This window comes from Protobothrops mucrosquamatus, unplaced genomic scaffold, assembly GCF_001527695.2.
Source record: "Protobothrops mucrosquamatus isolate PMUCROS unplaced genomic scaffold, P.Mucros_1.0 scaffold847, whole genome shotgun sequence".
Taxonomy (NCBI): Eukaryota; Metazoa; Chordata; class Lepidosauria; order Squamata; family Viperidae; genus Protobothrops; species Protobothrops mucrosquamatus.
Genome location: NW_015387102.1, coordinates 207871 through 227179, shown reverse-complemented (window position 1 = coordinate 227179; position 19309 = coordinate 207871). Strand labels below are relative to the sequence as shown.

Genomic DNA, 19309 nt, shown 5'->3' with positions numbered 1-19309 from the left:
GGCCGGTCAGCCAGCTACGGATCCATCTGGTGGTGATGCTGTCTAACCCACATTTTTCTATCTTATCAAGTAGTAGGTTGTGATCTACTTTATCAAATGCCTTACTGAAGTCCAAGTAAATTATATCCACAGCATTCCTCTGGTCCACTAATTTTGTCACTTGGTCAAAGAATGCAATAAGATTTGTCTGGCATGATCTATTTTTGACAAACCCATGTTGGGTTTTAGTAATGACTTTGTTTGCCTCTAGGTGTTTGCTGATTCGTTGTTTGATTATCTTTTCCAGAATCTTCCCAGGTATTTCGGGTAGGCTGGTAGGTCTGTAATTTCCTGGATCCATTTTTTTTCCTTTTTTGAAGATGGGAACTACATCAGCTCTTTTCCAGTCCTCTGGTAGTTCGCCAGTGCTCCAGGATATTTGAAAAATATAGTTCAGTGGTTCTGAGATCACATCTGCCTAGTCCAAGGTTCCCTAGAAAAACTAGGTTTTCACAACCTTCTCAAAATAGGGTGAGAGTCAATTTTATTTTCAGAGGAATGCTGTTCCAAAGATGGGAAATTTGGAAGATGGCTCAGAAAACTGTAAATAGACAAGGATTTAATTAATACTGAAGAAAATAAATGAAAATTATTAGCTGATATTTCTGTATTTCTTGCATGAATGAATGAATTAAATGAATACTTCCTGCTTTGTTAAAGCAGGAGGTTCCTAGAGAACATAACTGATTAAACTACTGTAATATTAGTTAGTTCAATGCTCAGCCATTTTATTCCTAATGTCCTCACTCAGCTCAGTGAGGGATGAACTTTGGGGTCCTGGGTGCTCTCTGAGCTTGGTTGTTTTCTTGCAGATGTTTCTTTACCAAATTAGGTAACATTAGTCAGTCCTAGAAGATAGTGGAATTTGCTCTCATTTTACATATTAGTAAAATCACAGGGCTTGCCTTGTGATTGTTGGTGGGAATAGCCTTGGTAGTTCCTTGATTAGACTGTAGGTTACTATTAGCTAGTTTATCTGAGTTTGTGGTTCTTTGATTCATAGAGACAATCAAAAAGCCAAAAAGAAAACAGACCAAAACAACTCCTTACCAGCAATCAACACCCAGGTGAGCAGAGCTTAATGCCAAGATTAACACTAGACCAACAATTAATAAGTAAGCAATACCAAATGAAGGACCCAAATCAATCACTCCCACTAATATTGGCAGGACAAGCCACTAGTATATAAGGTGAGAGCAAACCCCAGCCCTTCTAACACTGACAATGTTACCTAATTTGATAATGAAAGATCTGCAAAAACAACCAAGCTCAGAAAGCACCATATATACATATATTCTCTTCTATCAGTATGGATAAACATCCTCTCCAATCCTGATTTTTTTGGATTCTCCACTAAATAATAGAGCCACATGCTAATCTAATTCATACATCGCACAAGGTTATAGTTTTTTAACCACATTTGTTGAATGACCTGTAACTGCTGTGTACACACATTGCATTTATTCATAAATCATAGTTCACAATCCACAATAATTAAGTTCATGCATTATCCTACGTTAAAATTAACAAAGGATCTTTATAATTATAATTTGGACCAGCTCATCTCATAGGAAGAACTGTGAATTAATTATACTGCTTATGTATTTGTATATGTATAACAATGCAGCAATAAATACAGTATCAGGACCAAAAACATAGTCTACTCCTCTTTTAAACTTTGTAACTTTCCTTTTGTTTTGCTTTTTGTTTCCTTTTCTTGCTTGCTTTTTGTTGTACATTGATTAATTTTGGAAAGAACAATAAATTGAATGGCATCATGTCAAGGCTGCAGGAGATTATAAATAATCCTAAATAACAAGAAATAAACCCTAGACAAACTGCTCTGCTCATTAAGGATATATTCAGATAAAAACTGGTTCCTGGGCCATATGAAATCCAATTTGTCACAGCCACTTTTAAATAAAGCAAATATAGAAAAAATAAGCAGCATCCTGAGATTTGCTAGATAATTATACTAAGTTACAGAAAATACTGAAGTTTTTACAAAGTTATAAATATATTACTAATGCATTGGAAGCAAAACTGAGAGACAGATAATCATTCAGGGAGACAATCAATGCTTATGTGATCTCTCTACGATAAACATTAACCTCTAGGAACTTCATGTAATAAAATGAAAATGTTCCCTAAGAATTTATCCTCCAAAAGAAATTTGAACCTACTACTGTATTGGCTAACTGTAATATACAAAATAAATAAAATAAACACATATTTTTCAGCTGTTTTTACATATAATAGCAATAGCACTTAGACTTATATACCTGCTTCACAGTGCTGTACAGCCCTCTCTAAGTGGTTTACAGAGTCAGCATATTGCCCCAACAATCTGGGTCTTCATTTTACTGACTTGGGAAGGATGGAAGGCTGAGTCAACCTTGAGCCGGTGAGAATCGAACTGCCGAATTGCCAACAGCCGCAGTTAGCAGAAGTAGTACTGCATTCTAACCACTGCACAACTGTGGCTTGTGGCTTCTTTATACTGTATGTAATATTGTGTTTTTGCCCTCATCTGCCAAAAACCTATTTTATATTCTCTCTTCCAATTTTGAACACATCAACTGTTCCAAATTTTTCACCATTTCAATCTTGCACCTAATTTGTTGATTTGATAGCATATAGCAGTGGTGGCGAACCTATGGCACGCGTGCCAGAGGCGGCACTCGGAGCCCTCTCTGTGGGCACACGTGCCGTTGCCCCAGCCTCACCTCCCCCCATGACTCCCTCCTCACCAGCAGACCCCCTGGAGGAGAGTCGCCCCCGAGCGTGGCCCACACGGAGCAGTGCAGCCAAGGACATGGCAGCCAGGCAGCATAGACAAGACTCTGCCCTCATGCCCCATCCCGCACAGTTAATGCTGCGGGGCGTGGGCAGAGGGTGTGGCCGCCATGGTGCTGCTGGGCTGCCTGGGCGATCTGCGGCGGGTCCTGGAGGCAGTGAGTGGCCCTGCAGGCAGACAGGGTGGGGGTGGGGCAGGAGCGGGGCAGGGGTTGGAGCGGGGGTGGGGCCGGTTTTGGGGCACTTGGTCTCTAAAAGGTTCGCCATCACTGGCATATAGTATGAATTTTAGTCTGACAGGTTCAGATTGTTTTCTACTGACATTTGAGTCTATTTTCCTGACTACTCAGAAGACTGGTGATGTGAAGCCACTAAATCCTCCCTTCTTTTTATTTATTTATTTTTTTAAGTTCCTGGAACTTTCAAAAATCATACTCCTGAAATTTAGCAACAAACTACTAAATCTACTGTACTTTCCTGTTGTTTTTAGAAGGCAAGAAAAAAAAACATTGTGTAAAGTCATTGAATACATCTACAGTATCTCAGAAATATTTTTTTCTAATCATCCAAAACGTACAACCACAAAACAAGATTTGCTGAAAATCTCAGACCTAGCTGCTTCTGGGACATTTCTTCTTGTAGACTAATTTTGGCCTATACCTGTTCCCTTTAGCTTCTTCTCTCCCAAATAGTTTAAAATAAGTCCTCCTGTAAGAAATTTTTGCATGCCAAAAATAAAACATAAGTCATGTTGGTTTAGTCCAACAGTCTGCCCAATCTAGCATTCTGTGTCACAAAACTAGATACATTCAGGAACATCATAAGCTTTGATAGAATAACTTTACCCTTACAGTTCCAGAGTGATGTCATCTCTTTGACATCCTCCATCAAGGATTTGCAGTGTATTTAGACTTAAAATGGCATTTCTGTGCCTTCCATTCCATTTCTTGTAATACAGTATATGAAACCCAATCCAATCCCCACACCTTGGTCATGTTTCTTCATTTATAGTGATACATGAGAATTTTTTATATGCAAGTATTATTAAACTAAGCATCAGAATATATACAAGACTGAATTAGTTTGAAAACCAGAGATGGTTATCCTATGAGGCCTATCTTATGCACTGATCAGGATGCAATGAGCAAGATATGTAGCAGACTGAATAGCCTCTGTAATCTGTTTGAAATAAAACCCTCTTTTTTAAAAAAAAATGTGTGATTAGAGCCTGTAGGAATAATGAGATGAAAATTGGATTGAGTATGGTCTATTGTAAAATAGGGTATCCAAAAAAAAGAGATCACAGTACTGATTAACAAGAGGAACCTGATATGCTCACTTTGATGGCACAGCCCCAAAGCAATCTAATGTGCACTGAAAGAATGAAACCTTGACAAAAAAACATCCAGCACAATTCAGCCAAAGGGCTACTTTGTAGGTTAATTTTGCCTAATTTTGCCTAATCCAGATTATACCCCCACGGTGTCCTTAATATTCACTTCTACTTTTAAGTTGATCTGCCCTTTTAAGTATATTTTATTTATTAAATGTTTTAATCTGAGCATTTCTCTTTCTTTTTTATTTTGGTTTATATATTTGAGTCATTGACTTTAAAATCAAATTAACAATAAGAACTGGTGGCATTGGAATAAAAAAAAATCTGATTTTTCTACTATTGATGCATCATTATGGTTCTATCGTGCTCTCTCAGAACAATACAGTGTTTAATCCCAGTATATTCAAATTTCTAGCAACATATGGCGAATTCACTTGTAAATGAATAATTTCATCCTGAAGATTTGTACAGACACTGTTAAAAAAAATAATGGCTTTTCTTGGCTTCTGGCTATTTGAGTAATTCCCAAGAAGAACAGGAATGTTTCTTGGAATTTAATTGCTTTTCAGAAAGCATTTCTATAACTGCTCAAAAACAGTTTGCCAACAACAGCATTTTCCTGATGCTCCAACTATATTCCAATAAAAATAAGCGTCTAATGTGCCATTGGGGTTTCTTCACACATCAGTTGCAGTATGTTTGTATGTGTGTGTGTTTGTGTCACAAATATTGGGTTAGGGAGGCTTAGTTGCATTCATTTAGAAGCTGACCAAATATTCCTTTTGTTATGCTTGAACAGCATCTCATATAGAACAATAGTAAACCTGACATCTGTTAGATCAGACATGTCAAACTCGCAATGTCACGTGACATCGCACGACGTATTGGAGTTTTTTTCCCCATTGCTGGCAATAGGGTGAGCCCAGTTTCCTTCTGACGCGTTGGCCCACGGGCTGGCAGTTTGACACCCCCATGTTAGATAGTACAATCTGGCTAATTATTTATAGCTTTTAACAGCAACCCACCCCTCCCTATCTTCATTTTGTTATTGTTGTTGTTGTAAATCATCTACAATTATATTTCAATAGGTCCAAATTTTATTACCAATGTTGCACTGTCATAAACAATGGGCAAACTACAAACTTGCAACTTCCTCTGTGACATCGTTTTCTACTTAAAATGCATTTCAAAGTGAAGCAACCTAATCTTTAGTTCTCCATCAACAAAAGTGCAGCAATGGAACAGACCTGTTGTTGAGATAGTGCACTATAGCAAACACTGCAATACGTTTTGCTTTGCAAATGTACTAATATGAATATTTCAATAAACATTTTCAGGCAGAATTTTTTTAATGTCCATTGAACCTGCAGATTGGATTAAATGGTTTTATTAATTTATATGATCAAACTGAACAGGCATCACTGTTTCTAGGTATTCCTGAGAGGCACTATACTAACAGTATATCCTACCAGCCTCAAAATTTTTGTTAAATCTAAAGAGTTGCCCAGCTTTACTATAAATAGCTTGATTATTGCCTAGTTCTGTGGTATTAGTACATCTCAAATTTTGAGACTGCTAATTTTAAGACACTTAAAAATCACATCACAGAAACATCTTGATCTGGGTTATATGTATTTGCTACATGCTTACCTAGAATTTGTCTCCTCTTTTTCAGAGTTTCAATATCATTTTTAAGGAAGCTACAGAAATTGGTTTTCAGACATGAAGAAGACAAATTACTGTACTGAGTGGTAGTTCAGGAGTTACTCCCAGAATCATACAATAATTCTTCCTCTGGAATTTGGCTGTCCCTTAAGGAAGACAAAAGTCTTCAGTAGAAAACATATTTTATTGCAGACACAAGCAACTATAGTTACAATGAAGCACATCTTCTACCCAATACTGTAGTTATGTATCTGGTTTTAGAGATATTTATACTCCCTTTTCTCACCCTTTTGTAACAGCTTGCTTTCCATTTCTTATGCTGGCCAGTTGGTGGCATCTGGCCTATGTTCACTGAATAGTCATGTCTGGTTCCTTGTCAGTTTCAGCCCTCTACATGGAATGACCCTTGGATAGATATACATTCTAATAAGCATATAATAGGTCAGCTATATTATCTGCAATGCATCAATATTATAGAATGCCAGTCCTGAATGTTCTGCACAGATTGTCTATTGTCTTCCAGATACAATGTAAGATATTGGACTTAACTTATAAAGCCCTAAACAACTTCAATTCTAACTTTCAGAGGATCTGCTTTTCCAGTTACAGACCTGCATGACCACAAAGATTTGCTCCTTTGAGAATTCCTTGCTTTTCAGACTTGCCTGTCAGGCAGACATGAGAAGACCTTCACTTCCATATGTCTATCTCAATCATCCAGGTCATGGTTGTCTCAAAGATGCTTTTCAAAAGACAACTGGACATTCTTAATTTTTTCTTGAAAATATTTTGCTTCTCATCCAGAAAGCTTCTTCAGTTCTGACTTGGTTCTATCTTTCTGTGCCTTTAGAAAATCTAAAACAGGTGGCCAACCTAGGCAACTTTAAGATTTGTGGCTTTCAACTCCCAGAATTCCCTAGCCAGCAGGCAAATTAATCTGATCCTAAAAGAGGGCTCACTTTAACCAAGCTTTAAATATCAATGATTTTATTATTCAAGTGTTAATGAAGTTTTTTCATTCTATTTCTTTGTATAATTTAAAATTATAATCTGCTTTGAGTTATCATTTTAAACAGAGAGTTGACATATACATCTCATAAGTAAATGCTACTGCCATTTTTTAAAGTATTTAATCCAATGATGTTATCCACAACATTCACTCCTAAAAGCTACCACAGAAATTTAGAAGACCCAGTAAAAAGTATTATAACCTTTTTTTCCATTAAAGGTAGACAAGTCACTTTCTGATATACATAACCCTTCTGACAAAATTATGAAATGATGTAGCAAAGATTATAATAAAACAACATTGAAAAGCAAAGACCTTGAAAAAGTTACAAGATTGAAAACCAGTTCAGTTTAAAAGTAGGGCAGAGAATCTACAGAGAATGAGATAAATGAAAGCTCAAGAGCTAGAACTAAAAGTAGCAAATCTACTGGAAGGTTAAAAATTCTGTGCAAAGTCAAAATAATTCTTAATTAAATGTTTTATAAAGCGGTAAAGAACAATTGAACAGCATAATTATTGTTCTATTCCATTAGCTAAATTTTGCTATAATCTGTATACAACTGCCTATTACATAAAACATTATAATGACCATGTGGATTTTCAGAAGCAAAATCAAAAACTATAATTCAAGAATTTCTGGCATCTCCACTGCTGGTCATAATTTGACTTCATTATGGAATCATTACATTGCCTGTGAATCAGGAGGCACAATAATGGTGGAACCGATCTCATATGAGGTAGGTTCAGGATAAACAACTTTACCCTGGATTTTTTTTTTTACACTCATTCTTTCTTTCTGCAGACATTAGTCTATACATCAGAAACAGGAAATATGTGGTTTTAGAAAAGCTGCTTCCATTAGAGATGCTTGTTAGCATTAGAGAAAGTCTTGAGGTCCATTAATAATTGGGACTGTTTAAAATACATCACTTGTTGCATGTTGCACTAAATTACAGCTTATAAATGACTGCATTTGTACAACACACAAACCATGGTTTATAAACCATTCGTGTAATATGCTAATTCAACCATATGGCTTAGCACACAATGTGAACCCAGGTTCTTAAGCTGATTTCTTCCTATTGTGGAGGATTACATAGAAAATACTATGACCAATAAAATGTTTTATTCATAACTCTTCTTTTTCAGGCATAATATTATGCCAGGTTTAAGACCAGTACAAATCCTTGAAGAAGCATATTGTTTTGGTTAAGTCACACATTACATCCTTTGGTAAACAGTTTGGAAATACTCTAATCAGATTCAGTTAATGGATTGAAATGATGGAGACTACTGTACATGTACAGCAATTTGAGTTCTAGAGTAAAACAGCAACTGCCTTGTGCATGGAAGTAAGCTTCAACTGGATTTCCTTCTGCCAGTTCTCCTTGAGGGGGGGGGGGTTAAGGTCAGCCATGCAGGTCACAGGAGCCTTTTGAGTGTTTTTGTTGTTGTGGGCAAGGAAGGTCCTGAACAAAACAACAAGTTATAGACTGAAAACTTCTTTTAGCCAATGGAATTATTTTTGCAATGGATACAATTAGCAATTTTAACAGTGTTTAATCTACATATCTACTATTTCTTATTAGTCTCCCATCCAAATTCTAACCAGAGCCAATCCTGCTGAGTGTTTGAGATCAACTAACTTTGACTAGAAAGAAGTACAAGGAAACTGATGACCCCTAACAACCCTAACCCTAACCCACTGCATGAAAAGGAAGAGCAAATTCAGAGGATAAATGTTAATGGGCTTCCTGTCAGGGAATGAACCTTAGTGCATGACTGGCATTGCTGGTCCCAGAGTTTAGCTTTGATGTGGTGGAACACATACCTTGCACTCAGCATGCCCTAAATTTAATCTCTGGCATTTTCAGCTAGTTGTCAAAATGAGGTATTTGAAATTCTAAAGAGGCAGGGCTGCTTAACATACATAAAGTTGAGATGAAGGTTATAAGACAGTTCCTATGTTCTAAAAATGCAGCTATTAGCTTAACTTCTTAACTTAAACATTGCAATGCTGAATCAAATTGAGCTGACAAATGATTTAATATCATTTCAAAACAACACAAATCAGCAGAGCTTCATACAACCAATGTATGGATGCTGTCATCAGGGTAACTAAACATTCTGAAATGCCTCTTTCAGTATGTTCCTAAACCGAGAGTTCCTTTACTCCCCCATCAGACCCTAACAGTTGTTCCTGAACAATTGGCATTGATTGACTTCAGTTCTTGCTTAAAAATAGAAGAAACTCAACAATTCTGTAGTACCCCACAGCAAATGAATATCAAGTCTCTATTTGTACTTAGTAAAGTGCACTTTAACAAAGTAAAATCAGATCTTGTCAGATCTTAAATTGTCTCTTAAAATGTCAACCAAAACTCTTTGTTACTGATGTAAATGCAGGTAGGAAAGATTTCAAAGTCTTTTCACCAATAGCATTTTTTGTCCAATAGTATTTTTTCTCTTAAATTTCTTCCTTGTCCCCTTTTATACTGTACCAAAATGTTAAGCTAATCCCATTGCTGCACTTCTTGAATTTAAAGACATACTGGTCAAATGACTATAGAATAGGACTCTGCCCTTCAAAGAGGTATTTTTCTCTAACAAAGGGGTGAACAAATCACCCTTGTAAATCTGCTTTCTGACTCACGGGGCCCTAACTTTTACAAGAAAAATGAAACATTCATTGTGTCTCTTTTCTTGCTTTACTTTTCTTCATTATTTGCAAAGGCTGCATACAAGGCTCTTAGGGCTATTCTAAATAATGGAGGACATGATAAGGAGGCTGCAAAATATGTTCTCAAGAAGGAACATATTGCCTCTTCATCTCAACAAAAAATGAGTCACTTTATCCCGGATATATATACATGTATATAAATTCAGACCAAAAGATGTGTCACTACAGTTCCAAACCTGTATGACTACACAGCATTAGAATAGAATAGAATAGAATAGAATAGAATAGAATAGAATAGAATAGAATAGAATAACAGAGTTGGAAGGGACCTTGTAGGTCATCTAGTCCAACACCCTGCCCAAGCAGGAGTCTCTACACCATTTCTGACAGATGGCAATCCGGTCTCTTCTTGAAAGCCTCCAGTGATGACACACCACAACATCTGAAGGCAGTCTGTTCCACTGGTTGATTGTTCTGTCTGGAAATTTCTCCTTATTTGCAAGTTGAATCTCTCCTTGATCAGTTTCCATCCGTTATTCCTTGTCTGGCCTTCAGGTGCTTTGGAAAATAGATTGACCCCTTCTCTCTGTGACAGCACTTCAAATACTGGAACGCTGCTATCGTTTCGCCCCTGGTCCTTCTCTTCATTAGACTAGCCATGCCCAGTTCCTGTAACTGTTCTTCATATGTTTTAGCCTCCAGTTCCCTAATCATCCTTGTTGCTCTTTTCTGCACTCTCTCCAGAGTCTCAACATCTTTTTAATAATGTGGAGACCAAATTGATTGCAGTAGTCTAGGTATGGTCTTACTAAGGCTTTATAGAGTGGTATTAGTACCTCATGTGATCTTGATTGAATCTCTCTGTTAATGCAATTTAGGATTGCACTGTTGGCTCATATTTAAATGAGACTCCAAGATCCTTTCACAGTTGCTGCTATTAAGCCTTGTTTCACCCAATCTATATGTGTACTTTTGGTTTTTCTTGCCTAAGTGTACAATTTTACTTTTCTCTACATTGATTTTCATTTTGTTAGATAGGGCCCAGTGTTCAAGTCTGTCAAGATGCCTCTGGATTTTGAGCCTATCATCTTGGGTGTTGGCTGTTCCTGCCATCTTAGTGTCATCTGCAAATTTGATAAATTCCCCTTCTATTCCTCATCTAGGTCGTTTATGAAGATGTTGAAGAGTACTGGGCCTAGGAGAGAACTTTGTGGTACCTCACTGCTTACATCCATCCATGCAGATATAATACCATTAAGGACTACTCTTTGAGTACAGTTTTTCAACCAATTAAAAATCCATCTGATGGGGAAACTGTCTATTCCACTTTTTTAAAGCTTTCCAAGAAGTAGGTTCTGGTCTACTTTGAAATAAGATTGGTTTAGCATGATCTGTTTTTAACAAAGCCATGCTGGCTTCTAGTTATAACTTTGTTTGTTTCTAGATGTTCGCAGATCTGTTTTTTTATTATCTTTTCCAGTATTTCCCCAGGTATTGATGTTAGGCTGATTGGTCTGTAGTTCCCTGGGTCTGTTTAACTGGGTTTGAGAGAGCTAAGTTGGGGTTGTTGTTTTTCTGGCTCCGCATGGCTAATTTGATGTCAGAGCAAAGCTACTTTTTTTCTCCTTTTGCCCTGTTGCAATTCTGCTAACCTTGTTGATGGTTTATTCTCCTCTTGGTAGGAACTCTTGAATCACCCTGTCTCTGGGTGTCAAGGCAACCATTACCATAAGGCCTCAGGACTCGCTTTCTGGTGCCTGGTGGGAGCAGTTTCTCCCTCAGTCCTCTTTCCAGCTGCCATAGCAGTTGGCAACTATGGTTACAATACAGAGAAAAGTGCTTGATTACTAAAATGCTGACAAGCTATTTTTTTCATTTGTCACAGCTTTCAAGCTCTTCATAGCAACCTTTCTGGGAGAGGGAAGCAGTGGGGAGACTGGTTGAAAGGGTCTGAAAAAATGTACACAACATGGGTGCAGGAATACAAGTACTCTGGCGTGGAGGTCCTAGAGGCCTTAGATGTGCACATTTCATTATGTGGTTCATTTTAAGTGAGCAATTATGGTTACCTGTTGCATTAATGAATTGCAGCTAGCCTGGGAACCCTGTAGTTAGCAACTCTTTTCTTCTGTTTTGCATACCAGAGAAGAACTCACAGTCTCTGTGAAGGCTCAGCTTCAAGTAATGAGAATTTTTATTTATTTATTTGTCATATTTATTGTGGGAAGCAACAACTCCTGATCACTTCTTCCATCAGATAGAAGATGGGACTGAATTTTCCAGTCCAGCACATGTAGCAATGCAATGCAGTATGCACAGAAGTGTAGAACATTTTAATTTGTTCAGTTATATTCCCTTGGAAGTATTTTTCAGGGGATTACCTGTTAATATTTGATAGGACTCAAAATTTGTAGTGGATCAGGCTAGAGACAAAAGTGGGTCATCTATGACAATCTTATTCCTTTGTCTAGATAAACTTGAACACCATATTAAGATGTATGCATGACACATACATGAACTTTGTGTGGCTTAGCGTACTGCATGCATGGCGCATTTTGTTTCTGCCTAGTATGACTGCAGCTATTCCCTGTATGCCAGAACAACTTTGTTCATGCACATAAGGGAAGTTTATCTCTCATAAGCCTAGTTGTACTTTCATTACGAATGTACACTTGCAGAGTCAACCCAACCCAACCCAACCCCAGAAACCTCAACAGGAAAATCTTTTTAACAGTTACTTAGGGAGACTGAGCAACGGGCCAAGTTATGCTGCTCGGGAGAAAAGGGAAATCGGGGGAAGATGGAAGAAAAGGCACCTCCGAGATACCGCTTGCATCTGGACTCAAGGCTCTCTCTCTCTCTCTCTTTTTTTTTTTAAAGATATGGACAGTGTGCTATCGGTGAAAGCAACTATAATTATCTCTAAAGCCCATCCTGAAAACCGGGCGAGGCAAGAATTCCGCCTGGAAGCGAAAGAGAGCAGAGCCACGCCGGCGCCCTCTTGCTTTCTCTTTCGTGGAGAGGGAGGCGGCGTAGAAAAAGCCAGCGGCAGCCGGGCTTTCGTGACGGGGAGGGCTGCTGACTTGGAAAGGGAATCGGAATCAGGACCAGCGAGATTTCCCTCCCTCTCTCTCTCTCTTTTGCCGCGCGATCTTATGCGGAAGAAAGAGAAAGCCCGGAACGCGGTGGGGAAAGTCGAGCAGAGGAGGCGGAGGTTGCGGAGAGGGAGAGGGAGAGAGGAAGAGAAGTGGGCGCCGCCTGGTCGCTTCTGCGCGCTCTCGACCGCGGCGGGATAAATGCCGGATTTGGGGCGGCTCGCTTTAGTCGCTGGAGCCGAGCGGTGGGAGGACGCGGAGCTGCAGCAGTAGCCTTTTCTCCGGCCGCTTCGAGGTGAGGTACGTCTCAAGCCGGGAGCGTTTTGGCTTCCAGGGATGAGTCTTGGAGGGAAGCGAGTTCTCCCCAAAGCGCGCGCCCTTTTCCTCTTCTCCGTCCTTTTGTTTCTTTGTCCGGCTTTCATTTCTCCCCTCCCTCCGGCTTCCATATGGGCGTGATTGGCCTGCTTCCTTTCCCTTTCTTCCTTTCCACCCGACCCTCCCCTGGGGTCTCCCCGAACGCCCCCCGCGCTCTTCCCTGCCCCGACTGCCAGTGGCTGGGAGAGACTGGCTCAGATTCTCGCGTGGCAGATGACATTTAGTTTATTAAGACTGGTCGCCAGGAAATTGGCTGAAATGTAAGGGTGGGGGCAAAATTGAGTTTGCGGAACGTAGTAACTCTTTGAGTTTAAAAAGTTTTTGTGCAGCGAGGTCTGTTTCTGACGGACTTGGAGAGTTAAATTTGCAGTTATCGAACAAGGCAATTCACCTCCCTCCGATAGACCTTGGGTGCTGCGAACCGTTTGAGGCTGGTAATCAAGCAAACGAGCAGTTAATTTCGGCCAAGGGCCAGCATAAAAGCAAGAACAAAAATAAAGCAAAACCGAAACGATTTAAGCAACGTCTGTTCTGATTACTTTCTGCCTATGAGTGTAACTATTATTGTTAATACTAAACTAAAAGCATTTAGAAATTGAGGTAAGGAAAAATCTAAAAACGAAGAGTAAAATCCTGTTTTTGTTTTTTTTTAAATAGAGACATTGTCTATAGGCAGAGCTAAATGGCAGGAGTCTGGAAAATATTATCCTTGGAAGTTGTTAGTTCCTGCCTAGATTTAGTAGCTGTGTGGCGGAATTTAGCAACAGCCAAGGAAGTAGATCAGTCTGGTCCAAGAGAAGATTTTGCATGTAAAAAGCATCTATGTGCCAGGAGTATTTGATATATCAGGGTAAATAAAAGAAGTCCTGGAATCCTTATAGAAACTGTATGTATATCCAGCAGCATCCACATCACAAAGACACAATCAGAAACCACAGGATATTTTATTTATTTACACACACAGAGAGGGAGAGGGAGGGAGAGAGAGACAGAGAGAGAGAATACTTGCTTTCAAATACAGTGAAAGTGGAGCATTAAACCTTAAACATTAAATCAATAAGTGATTTAGTGCAATTAGTTCAAGACTTCCTCATCTTGGAAACAAATGGAATTTAAATATCTCATAAGTCTGAGTGAAAAAGATCAACTCCTTGAGAAAACCTCTGAATAGCTTATACTGATCTAGTTGTTTTTCTATGTCCAATGGGTTCTGGGTACCTTTCTGGCATGTTCTCACTTTTTGAATAGGAGAATTTCCTCAGAGATTCCATATAAGTGTAGCTTCTCAAGCAGATCCCTCCTCCATATAGTATTAAAATTAATTGCTAGGGTCAGACAAGTCAAGTATATGGGCAGAAATTTATCTGCAATCAATAGATGAAAAAAAGCAGAATATTTCTTTCAATCTTATTTACACCGGCCTTGTGGAGAACTACATTTGAGACATTGTGTGGAAATTGAATGATACTTTGTAGAACTTTTGATAATAGTTTTTGATTTTGAGTAGTTACCATAGGGCCTAGCTATGAACCATTGAGAAGTTGAGAATAACCTGGGCATAGAATAACTTTAAAGCATCAAGGATTAGTATGACATCCTCTGATATGGGAGCATTCTAGACTACATGGTCTGAATGAGTGTTTCTCTTATCAGGGGCTTGAAAAGTGATTCCAAGGTATTTGAAAATACTGGTTTGCTCAATTTTGTGATCATTTAATAGACATCTGTAAATTCTGGTATGTTTAGCAAATACTGGGACTTTTTTTCTCTTTTTTGCATAATTATTCTTAATTCTCAAATAAATGTTTCTGGCCAGTCCAACAATTTTGTGTTCAGATGTTTGGTGTACAGTTTTCTGATGATCCTGTATAAACTGATTGGATGGTCATTCAATTTTCTTCTCATTGTTACAGTAATTATTACTGCTGTGTCCCAATGGTTTGGCACTATTGCAATGAAAAAAGGGTGACTCATACTGGGGTCTACCATTCTAAGATCTTACAGATAATTTCTGCTATTAGGTAATCATTATTTGACGCATTTTCTGGTATAGGTTGCTGAACTTAATTTTTTAATTTCTGAAGTTGTTACTGGTGGCTATCAGGAAGAGGAATTCAGATCAATTTGATTTGGCTTGCTTTTTCCTTATGTATTAAGAGAACTAAAATGTGTTTCTCAGATCTTAGCTGGAGTTGTAAAAGTGGGGCAAAGTGGATGTTCTAAAGATAGAGTTGTGAGAGTGGAGTTGAGTTTCTGGCTTGAATGGCTACTATCAGAAAGTTCTGACCATTTCTCTTGTCTTCCCACAAAGCAATTGCTTATAATGTCTTTTCTGCATTCTTACATTGTTAGTAGGACATGGCTGCAGAATATTGCTGTTATTTATTAAAAAGCCAAATCAAGCCTTCTTTTGCTTCCAGAGATTTGATTGAAATACCCTTTGGGGCTAAAGATGATCCAGAAGCAGGCTGGAGTCATTGAAATAGATTAGAGTAGTGGCAAATAATTGACTTGCCCGAACTATTAGTCATTATAATTTTGATGTACTGACTCAGAATTTCAGAATTTTAGTATGTTTCTTCCTGTCATGATAACCACTTAATCCAAGTAGAGCAGAGTCCATCTTATCCCATAGTTACAATGCTTAGGACAACAATTTGTCAGGCACCTGCAAGATTAAAATTCCCAGGAAATGATCACTGTCAGACCAGCTCAGTAGGAAAGAGCTCTGTATGAAGGGTAGTTTTGGAAATTTCGTAGTCTATTAGGAAAGGTCTCTGTGCCAATTCTGTAGGAAAATTCTGTGGGATAGTCAGTAGGTATTGAGCAATTCACCAAGTTTAGATTCAGTTTGTAGAAAACCTGAAGCAAGCAGAGCCTACAGCATCTTTGGACTGATGAATAAGAAGTGGAAGAACTGGAATCGGTAATTATTGTCAGTGTATCCCATTTGGCAAATGGGGAAATATATTGCTTTATTCCATTGCAACATAAAGTAGCATATGAACATAAGCAATGCCCTGTTGGATTGGATGGCTGGCCCATCAAGTCCATCTGTCTGTTCTCAGAGTGGCTAAGGAAACCCACAAATCTCCAGCAAATGGTCTTCAAAAGCTAATTGCTTCCCTGTGACTTTCAGGAATTGGTCCAACACCCCCCTCTTTTTTTTGTGAAGTCAGCCAGGCTAATATCTCCACATCTCATGATAGCAGATTTCAAAGTTTAATTATATGTTCTTGTTTCTTTAAAAAAAAATCTTCCAGGATTAAATTTTATTGGTTAACCTCAATTCTACTAATATGGGAAGAGGAAGTTAACTTTTCCTTGGCTATTTTATCCATACCATGCAAATGTTTATATTCTTCAACTCTCTCATTCACTTGCTTTCTATATTAAAATGTCTCAAATATTACATCCTTTCCTCTTGGGGAAGTTGCTCTAGCCCCTTGGTCATCTTTGTCGAAGTCTGAACCCTCTCTAATTCAGCAAACAAATCTAATAAATAAATTTCCACCGTATACTTTTTTAATGCTGTGACAGAACTGCCCACAATATTCCAGCTGTGACCTAACAATTTTGACCATAGTTTGGTTAATCACTGTGAAAGTACAGAAATATGATTGTATGGATCATATACACGGGAGCCTAACCTGTGTACAAATCTTGGTGTTGCCATTGGATTTATTAGATGTCATCTGTATATTTTGCCTTCTCTCAATTTGATCCTGTGCATCTTTTCATTTTGCTGAATCAGAACACCCTTGAAAATAAATGCAAATGATTAGTTTCCACAATAATGTTTGCAACCCCTCCTTCTAGTGTATATTTACTTGCCCTGCTCCATTTTTCTTACATTTCTGCTATTGGGAAGAACTTATCCTCATCTGGTAGTAAGAGTTTACCTATTTGCTCATCTGGAGACACCTGTGATTTGCTATAAGTGAGGAACAATTTGAGCATCAAGGATCTATGCCTGTTCATTGTGGGACACAGGTTACGATTATCAGCATCCTAAATGTCACAATTCCTATTGCAATAATGAATCTTCCACATTGCAGCAATTCTTCCTGACTCAGGCATGGTCATGCTGCTCGCTGGTTTTTAATAGCAGTAGCAACAGCATTTAGACTTATCTACCGTTTCTCAGTGCTTTACAGCCCTCTCTAAGTGGTTTACAGAGTGAGCATATTGCCCCCAACAATCTGGGTCCTCATTTTACCGACTTCAGAAGGATGGAAGGCTGGTCAACTTTGAGCTGGTCAGGATTGAAGAAATCGAACTTCTGGCAGTGAAATACTGCATTCTAACCATTGTGCCACCACGGTCTTTCCCAAATGACTCCAATTTCTAGTGGAAATCCTATTGCATGCTTAAAGATGTCTTAATAAATTAACGAATAAAGTTATTACAAGATTTGGTTTCTTCCAATCCCGCTCACACCTTTAAATACAGTGTAATTTTCTTGGTAAAGGGCTTTCTTAAGACACATCTAGAACAAAGCAGATGTTTGTAGCCTTAATATTACTATGCCTCTGGATGTTCCATATGGTATTTAGTATCACAGAATAAAAATGCATTGTAATTATATAGCCTTCTCTGCACACAGTTTATATAGGCATCTTTGTATAATTTTAAAACTTCATAAAATATGTGTTAAAATGACTGCATATAATACTAAGTAATTGGGAAATTGTTTATTTGCAAATAGTTTTATTAGTTGTAGTGTTTGAGTAACAGTTTGATAATAAGCATTGTAGTATTGAATCTAAGTATATTTTGGGAAAGTTATCAACTTGAGTGAATAGAAAACAATGCTTGAATACTAATACCCGAAGTCTGAAATATTTGTTTTGTTTTCTAAAAGAACATGCCAATAATTTATTTGTGCTTCTCAAACAGAAAAATATGAACTAATTATGTTGTGGTTAAGAACTTAAGCTTACCTAAAATGTAATACTTGAAAACAACATCCTGAAGGCACAGCAAATGCTGACATATGTCAATGTGGGTTGAATGCACTTTTCTTAATCAGGTGTGGAATTACATTTGTGCCAAATGGAGTCACTTTTTTTCTACTCATCTCTTTAGACTTCCCATCTGTACTGAATTGCATGACTTTTCTATCAGTGGGAATTTAAGCAGTCGGAAATGGGATGAACCTTTTGTTCACTCCATCCTGGTAGTGGAATGTCTATCCTAGTTAAAACTTGCCAAAGCATTTGGCTCTCTAATGAGTAGTTGTTGACAACATCCTTTCAGAAACTGCTCAGAATGAAGAACTAGGTCAGTGACAAAATACTTGCTCTGGAAGCAGAACATTTTTCCCCCAAAAGAGGTTTAGAGTCCATTGGAATAATTTGAGATAACATGAATACAAATGATAGGCATGAAATAAAACAAGTAAAAATTATTTACAATCTGTTCAGAACTTTGGGTGTGTGTATTTTGACCCTAAAATAAAGGTTTAAGCAAATTTGTTGAACTTTATAGGATGCAATTTTGTCATACCTCTTGTATTTGTGGACAGTAATGTATTAACTTTGGAAGCCTTATAGAAGTCTATATAAATGTTTTGGAAGTTTTAGTAATTTTAAATGAGGCTCATATGAATAAATTGGAATACATTAAGAACTAAAAAGTTTATAAAGAACTAGCCTTTATAAAGTATAAAGTACATACAGTATCATCCAGAAGTGCTGGATTTAACTGTGTACTCATCAATATTTAATCTTGGCACAACAAGACTATAAGTTTAGGTTTTATAAGACACAGTTACCTATAATATAAGGTACTTAATTATAGGTAACTGTGTCTTATAAAACCTAAACTCTTTGCTGTGCCAAAGAGCAAAGCCCTGTAGATATTATATTAGTGATAATGAATTACCATAAGGAGCAAATAGATGAATACAGCATATTAATGGTGTTTTTACTAGTTAATTCTAAATTATCATTAACACATCACTGCCATAAAAAACAGTAAATTTCATAGGAGAGTACACAATTAAATAAGTGGATAAACTTCTCCCAGGATAATGTTGCAGGATCCAATCTGGGTTGGTCACCTGGACCAGAGGTTTAGTCTTCTGAGCTTTTGGACAGGCACCATATAAATACCACACAGAGAATAACCCAAACCACACACTGTGCTAGAAAGAGGTTCCCTGAGTATGGGCGCCAGTATGAATCCGAAAGCTTGGAAGACGAAACCTCTGGTCCTGGTGACTGACCCAGCTTGGATCCTGCAACATTTAACACATCATGATAGAGGACCGTGTTTGAGGAAATGAAGACTTATGTGATTAATATATATAT

At 37.9% G+C, this 19309-nt stretch overlaps 1 protein-coding gene across 2 annotated transcripts in view; it reads left to right on the top strand.

The window, feature by feature from the left end:
• The first annotated feature begins 12767 nt into the window (after positions 1-12767).
• The window catches only part of SERPINE2 (serpin family E member 2), a 28175-nt gene continuing 21633 nt past the window's right edge, over positions 12768-19309 (top strand). The window contains exon 1 of one of the 2 annotated variants that reach the window (XM_015819019.1): positions 12768-12915. The gene's annotated coding sequence lies outside the window, so the exon portion shown is untranslated. Of the gene's footprint in view, positions 12921-19309 lie in introns of both variants that reach the window. The other variant, XM_015819018.1, reaches the window with a different exon arrangement.